Raw genomic sequence first — 7,425 nt, 5'->3', positions numbered from 1 at the left:
ATATAACCCTGGCTCATACCTTTCCTGATTTTTAACCATTCTGTTCCAACAACTGTCTCTTGGTCTATGTAAAAGTTCTTCATGAGCACAATTAGGTGTTCTGCAAAACCATTCTTTGTAACATTATCCATAGTTTGTTATGATCCACACAGTCAAAAGCCTTTGCATAGTCAATAAAGCACAAGGAAACATCTTTCTGGTGTTCTCTGCTTTCAGTCAAGGTCTATCTGAGGTCAGCAATAGTGTCTCTTGTTCCACATCTCTTCTGAATCTGGCTTGAATTTCTGAAAGTTATTTGTTGATGTACTGTTGTAACAGTTTTTAAATTATCTTTAGCAAAATTTTACTTGCATACAATATTAATGATATTGTTTGAAGATTTCCACATTCCATTGGGTCACCTCTCTTTGGAATGGGCACAAATATGAATCTCTTCCAATCGGTTGGCCAGCTAGCTGTCTTCCAAATTTCTTGGCATAGATAAATAGACTAAGAATAACAATGTTAGGCTAATAGTCTAAATTAACTATAGAATTAAATTTAGAAGATTCTATAGTAATAATAAATACTATGAATTCACAGGTTATGGGATAGACACATGATAGCTTGGGTGAAGGAGAGGGCAATATCCAAGGAGGGGAGAGCCAGACACAGGAAGTAGGAGGAGAGTAAATGAAGAAGGACGCTAGGGCAAGATTTACGGAGGTATGCAATGGACTAAACGGGATAAAGGTAAACAGTGATGTACACACAACCTTGGAACAACAGGGTTCTGTGATACAGGGATCGAGATAGAGTCTGAATGAGTAAAGGAAGGGAAATAATGTTAAGGTGCTTGACTGTCTTGTAGATATTGGTTTTCCCTGCCTACTATTGTAAAATAGACATTTAATTAGGATAGAAAGGAATACTGGAAAATATGATTTCAGAAAGCTTGTAAGCCAGTCTTTAGCCTGTAACTGATAGGATTAGCTGAAAGGAGTGCTAGAATTTACCCAGGGAAATAGGCTTCTTGTTAAGCCTTTGTGGAGTCTGAGGCCTTAGATGGAATCCTGAGCCCCACCAGAACCTTCTGAGGAGGGACAGTCCCACTTGCAAAGACATGCAGCCCAACCCAGAATGGCTAGAGGAACAGAAAATATTTCTTGAAAGAAAGACCACCAGCAGAAAAAAAGAATATTTGGCTATTACAATATCAAGCAAGCTGGCTGCCTTACAGCCATCAAGGCAAAAAAAAAAAAAGAGTCTGCCCATCAGGGTAAATCCCCTTCTAAGACTGAAATTCGAAGGGAACACACAAGCAGTCTTGTATGCTCACCGGTGACTATCCTGGTCTAGTTGTGAATGGAACTGGTGGAAATGCAGCAATTAAAAATATGGGCTGAGTTTGGCCATGTTCCGTAAACACCTGTTGACCTTGAGATGAGAGAGAAGAAGAAGAAATATGGCTGGTCTGAAGTTTAGGGAGATGTGTGAACTCCTGAACCCATGGACATGGACCTAGCCACTGGGGGGCTAAATTTGAGAGTGAAGTGGCCAGTGGAAGTTGGGGGAGGTCATGAGAGAACTCCCAAACTTGCCGATAGTACCCATTTGACCTAGCTTGGAAAGCTAACTGACCAGAACTCAAACAGATGAAGATAAAGAAGTTTGATACAGGGAATCCAGGGTAAATTGCTACAATTGGATGAACTGGACCTTTATTTGTGGATGTAGTTGCTCAAAATTCTAACTGAAAGAGAAGGATTCTTCATATCAAGGATCAAGTTTGCCTCTTCAGTACACTGGGTTGATAGGGATGGGTAACTTAGACATCAGTTATCAAAAATAGGGGCTATAAAGGCACAAAGTGACTGGCTTACAAACTTTCATGAGTGTGCTTAGTTTCAGAGTGAGAAAGGTAAAGTAGAATCCCTAATGTATAGTTTTCCTCTTGCCCAGATAGGTCTGGTGAATAGGGGATAGGATTTCATGACTCAAACATGAGTAATTGTTATCAAGACTAATTGCAGTGGTCACAACTGTATTGTAGATGATGTGTAACTAAAAGGGGGGAGTAGTTCATCTTTCATTTCAGAATAGAGGAGTTTAGGACCATCAAGAGAGAAGAAGAGCATGAGTGGAGTGTGGGTTCCTAATCAGAGAAGCAATGACAGCAGAGCTGGTGGCAGAGATGATGGTCTAGAGAGCTACAGCTGCTGAGAACTCTAGGCTCATGAAATGAGAAAGGGCAAGAGGCTGGCTGGCAAAATGTGCCCTTTGGACATTTAAACAAATACATATTTTCTGTATGGTATGTGTACATTAAAAAAGGGGTGGGGATAGAGGTAAATATTGTTAACTGATGGTATATGGAGGGGATTTTAACCATTGCAATGAAACAAAACATGATTTGTTGAATGCAAAACTCATGATCTGCCCTGTAAACTTTCACTCAATTCATAATAAAATATTTTAAAGAATGAGTAAGTGTAGGGATTGGGATATTACCTAAATCTTTTGCATAATAATAAAATAATTGAATTTCTTCTGGAAAAAAAGCAATCAGTACTATGAGGTATTTTCTATGCCTAAACAGTACTAGTAAGAATTCCATTTTGTAAGCCTCTGGTTGTATGTGACTATGAACACAGAAATATTTTTTTTTAAACATAAAAATATTTTCTTGGAGATATTTAGCAACAATATTTTTTGTCATTTGTACTCTGTAAGATCACAGTTTGAAATTCAACCCCTTATAATCTTGCTAAATTTATAAATAAAAGTTTTAAATCTGAATTATAAATCTAAACCCATTGGTTAGACAAATTAGGAAAGAAGTGTTTACTTTTACCCAGAAAACAGAACCTTTAAAAACACTCATAATAACCTGGATGACATTGAGCTGAATGAAATTATAGTCAATCACAAAAGGACAAATGTTGCTTTTCTGCAGGAGTTACATGACTCGTCTTGTTCATTTCTGCCTGGGAGAATCCACTGCCATCCACCACCTTGGTGAACCTCACGGTAGATCAATCCTGGCCATCGTGGACAAGAAGCATGTCAGTCATCGCCTACATGGACCATGGCAAAGCCACGTTTACTGACTCCGTGATCTGCAAGACCGGCATCGTTGCCTCGGCTCGGGCCAGGGATACCCACTTCACCTTCTTCTATCATCTCCTTCTTCTACGAGCTCTCTGCAAATGACCTGAACTTTATCAAGCAGAGCAAGGATGGCTCTGGCTTCCTCCTCCAAGGACTCGTGGACTTCTCCTCCAAGGTTACGGCCACCCTCTGTGTCATGAAAGTGCCCTGGTGGTGAACTGTGTGTCTGGCGTGTGTGTGCAGATGGTGAACGTGCTGCGGCAGGGCATCGCGGAGTGCATCAAGCTGGTGCTGATGATGAAGAAGATGGAGTTACAGCTCCAGAACTTCCAGTGCATCGTAGAGAACATCAACGTCATCACCTCCACCAATAGTGAGGGCAACATCGTGATCTACCCGCCCTCGGCACTGTCAGCTTTGGGTCTGGCCCCCACGTCTGGGCCTTCACCGTGAAGCAGTTTTCTGAGATGTACATGGCCAAGTTTTGGACGCTAAAGGCAGGGCCAGCTGGGACCTGCTGAGCGGGCCAGGAACGTGAAGGACATGATGAAGAAGCTGTGGGGTGATCGGTAATTTGACCCCATAAATAAAAAAAAGTTTGCCACAAGCCCCGATGGCAAGAAGCTACCAGCTCATCCTGGATTCCATCATCATGAAAGAAAGGACACAACCAGACTGATTGACAAGGTGTACATTAAGCTGGACTTGGAAGACAAGAACAAAGAAGACAAAATCTTGCCAAAGGGTGTGATACTCCACTGACTGCCCACTGGGGATGCCCTGCTGCAAATTATCTACACCCACCTGCCCTGGTAGAATAAGTACTGGACTGCTAACTGCCAAGTTTGGTTACTTTTTGGTTCAAACCTACCAGCTGCTCCTTGGAAACCCTTTGCAGGGTCACTGTGAGTTGGAAATGACTTGACTACAGCAATGGTTAATTGATGGTACATGGAAGGGATTGTAATCATTGCTAGGAAGCAAGTATACGATTCATTAAATGTAAAACTGACGATCTGCTTTATAAAACCTTCACTTAATTCACAATAAAAGGTTTTTAAAAAATTCCACTCATAATATTTTAAGGAGCTCTGGTAGCGTAGTGGTTATGAGTCGGGCTGCTAACCTTAAGGTCAGCAGTTCAAAACTACCAGCCATTCACGGAGAAAGATGAAGCTTTCTGCTCTCGTAAAGATTTATAGCCTCAGAAACCCTATCACGGTCGCTGAGTCAGAACCAACTCCACGGCACACTACCACCACCACTCATAGTATTTTAATATAAAAACCCATGGTAGCAATTTAGTATATTCAGTGGCTTATTATTGTTCTTGATAAAAAATAAACTTTTTTGTTTTTAATCAGCTGTAATTTATGAGTCCCATCACCTTCCAGAGTTCTGGACATCTTGATTTTGTTTGGTAGAGTCTTAGAACAAAATATTAATCTTTTCCATAAGTCCAGTACAGTTATATTTTTCCCTCCGGAAAGGACATTTGTGGTTATTTTCTCCCTCCACGGAACCTTCACTTCCCACATGTTACAAGCAAGTCCTATTGTTTCTCTTTTTGGTGAAATCTTTTGATGTACACAAATGTCCAATTTTTAGAAGGTACGAGTCATCTATTTTGTCTTCTGCTGTTTGTGTGTTTTCAGTTATGTTTGGTAGTGTGTTTATGCCACGAATCAGAGCACCTAAATTTGTCCCTATTTTTCCATTGATGATTTTTTTAGTTCTAGGTTTTTCATTTAGGTCTTTAATCCATGTTGAGTTTGTGCTTGTATAATGGTGTGAGGTATGGGTCTTGTTTCATTCTTCTGCAAATGGATTTCCAATTTTGCCAGCACCGTTTGTTGAAGAGACTATCTCTTTCCGATTTAATGTGTTTTGGTCCTTCGTCAAAGATCAACTAAGCATCTGTTCCATTAATCTATTTATCTTTTGTTGTACCAGTCTATAGTTTTTTTATAGAAAATTTTTTTGTCAAGTGTTTCAATGTGTCAGCAGGACATATCAATGGAGCAAAAATGTATCCATAGATGATAACATTATTAGGCTGTTGTTAAGTGCCATCAAGTCAATTCTGACTCATAGCTACCCTGTATAGGGTTTCCAAGGAGTGACTAGTGGGTTTGAACCGCTGACCTTGCTTAGAGGTACCACACCAGGACTCCAAAATTCTCAACATGGCTATGATTAATTTATGCCAACATTTTTCAAACTGCAAGATTTGATAGGAATTGCAAACTAATGCAAAGTTAAATATAGTTAATTAAAATTTAGAAGGAATGTTAGATGAATATATTTTAAATACTATGTTTAACCTTTTTAGAAAGCTTTAGATATAATACTATACTATCAAATTAGTAATATTTGAATTAAATTCATAGATAAGCAGCTAGATTTAAAAGAAATGATTAAGTTGGCAATTACAATAACTAAAATTTTGAATACATTTAGTAAGATTCTTTGGATGAAATTAATAGTAACTTGCTGATCAATAAATTGAGCATTGTTGGGGTTGCCTTGAGTTGACGGGACAGCATCTGGTTATTCCAACCATTTGGTGTATTATATGCTTTGTTGAAGAAACAATATGTGTTGCAGACCATGTAAGACTAGTCAGAGGTTCGAGGCCCTCTAGGGCTGAGTGTAACAAATGAGGCCACTGGCAGTTAATGGAAAATTGCTTTCATCTTAATATTCAGGTATATATATTAAATTAATACAATGGAGCCTTTGAAAATCCACAGATAAATGTGATATTTTCCTAAAGCCGAGACTAAAGGTTACAAGGTCTTAGCTACTTCACAGCTCTTTGTTCCATAGACAAAGAACCCATCTCCCTAATCCTTTTTCCAGGTGCAGCCCATTCACCTGGGAGTCTCCTGCAGAACTCTCACCTTCCCCCAACTGACCTCAGGGGCTATAGATATGTTAATTGGGCCTGAGAATCCAAGTTGCTGGCCTGGGATTCAAACCAGTGAAGTACAATGTAAAGTTACCTGAATGTCTGGAAAATAACTGATGTTAGCTATATCCTGTTTTAGTCCCTCCCAGCTTGGTGTGAAACTCCTCCCCTAAATAAAACAGAGGCCCGAGCCTCCCCAGGTGTGCATTACTGATTGGAAGGCATGGAGTAACGATTGCAGTACATTACGGGTTGGAAGGCATGCAGTAAAGATTGCAGGGCAGTGAGTTGCTGCCTGCAGAGGCCATGATGCCTGTAGTCCCAAGCCTGCCCACCAGTGATGTATCTACCCTGGCTTTGGGGTGCCTCATTGTCTCCCTTCTTCTGTTTGTCTGTGTATTCTTTCGCTATCCCTATCGCCGCTGGATCTCCCCTCCTCGTGAACCAAACACTAGTGACAACTATGTCGAGGGAAAACCCCGACAAATATGTTTGTATAACAGCTACTTAGGACCCTATTGGGAGTGTTGTTGTTAAGTGCCATCAAGCTGGTTCCAACCCATAGCAACCCTGTAGAGGGTTTCTGAGGAGCAGCTGGTGAGCTTTAACCACCAACCTTGCAGTTCAAACTGACTTTGCAGTCCAGCTCATTAACCCAGAGTGCCACACCAGGAGTTTTAGGTTTTATAAATTACATGCATTATGTTACCTGTCTGAATTCCAAAACAGAGCTGACTCCAATTTTAAATAATTCACAGCACCTATTACCTAAGGAGACTCTGGTGTGGTGCTGTAGGATCATCATCACTGGACTGCAAACCACAGGGTCAGTGGTTCAAACCCATCAGTCACTCCTCAGAAACTCTATACAGGTTCGCAATGAGTTGGAACTGACTCGACAGCACTTAACAATAACAACAATAACAACTACTTTATTCACCTAAGCATGTTGTAAAGATTAAGGAGTGACTACATATAAAAGGAGCTCTGGTAGCGTAGTGGTTACGAATCGGGCTGCGAACCTTAAGGTCAGCGGTTCGAAACTACCAGCTGCACCGCGGGAGAAAGATGAGGCTTTCTACTCCCGTAAAGATTTACACCCTTGGAAACCCTATACAGGGTCACTATGGGTCGGAAACGACTTGATGGCACATAACAACAACAACAACATATAAAACACTTAGAACAGTGACTGGTGCGTAGTAAGCATTACTCATATTGGTAGTGGTAAAGCCAGCTGTTTTCCAAACTAAATAGTCCATCACACATAAGTGATTAGATATAATCTAAGTGCAACTGTGAAGACTGGATTTATAAAAGGCTTTAACTCTCCAGTGATGTGGTTTTGTGGTAGGTAAATGCAAAGCAATGTGGTTGGGTACTTCATGAGATATTAATTTAGGTTTTATGCTTCCTATGTACCT

The 7,425-nt window shown here is 40.4% G+C and overlaps 1 pseudogene; it reads left to right on the top strand.

The window, feature by feature from the left end:
• Positions 1–672: 672 nt before the first annotated feature.
• Positions 673–3,852, top strand: LOC102825172 (annotated as a pseudogene).
• Positions 3,853–7,425: the final 3,573 nt, after the last annotated feature.

The sequence above is a fragment of the Chrysochloris asiatica genome, unplaced genomic scaffold (assembly GCF_000296735.1).
Source record: "Chrysochloris asiatica unplaced genomic scaffold, ChrAsi1.0 scaffold00226, whole genome shotgun sequence".
Lineage (NCBI taxonomy): Eukaryota > Metazoa > Chordata > Mammalia > Afrosoricida > Chrysochloridae > Chrysochloris > Chrysochloris asiatica.
The sequence above is the reverse complement of the archived record's forward strand: the minus strand, read 5'-3'. Positions and strand labels throughout refer to the sequence as shown.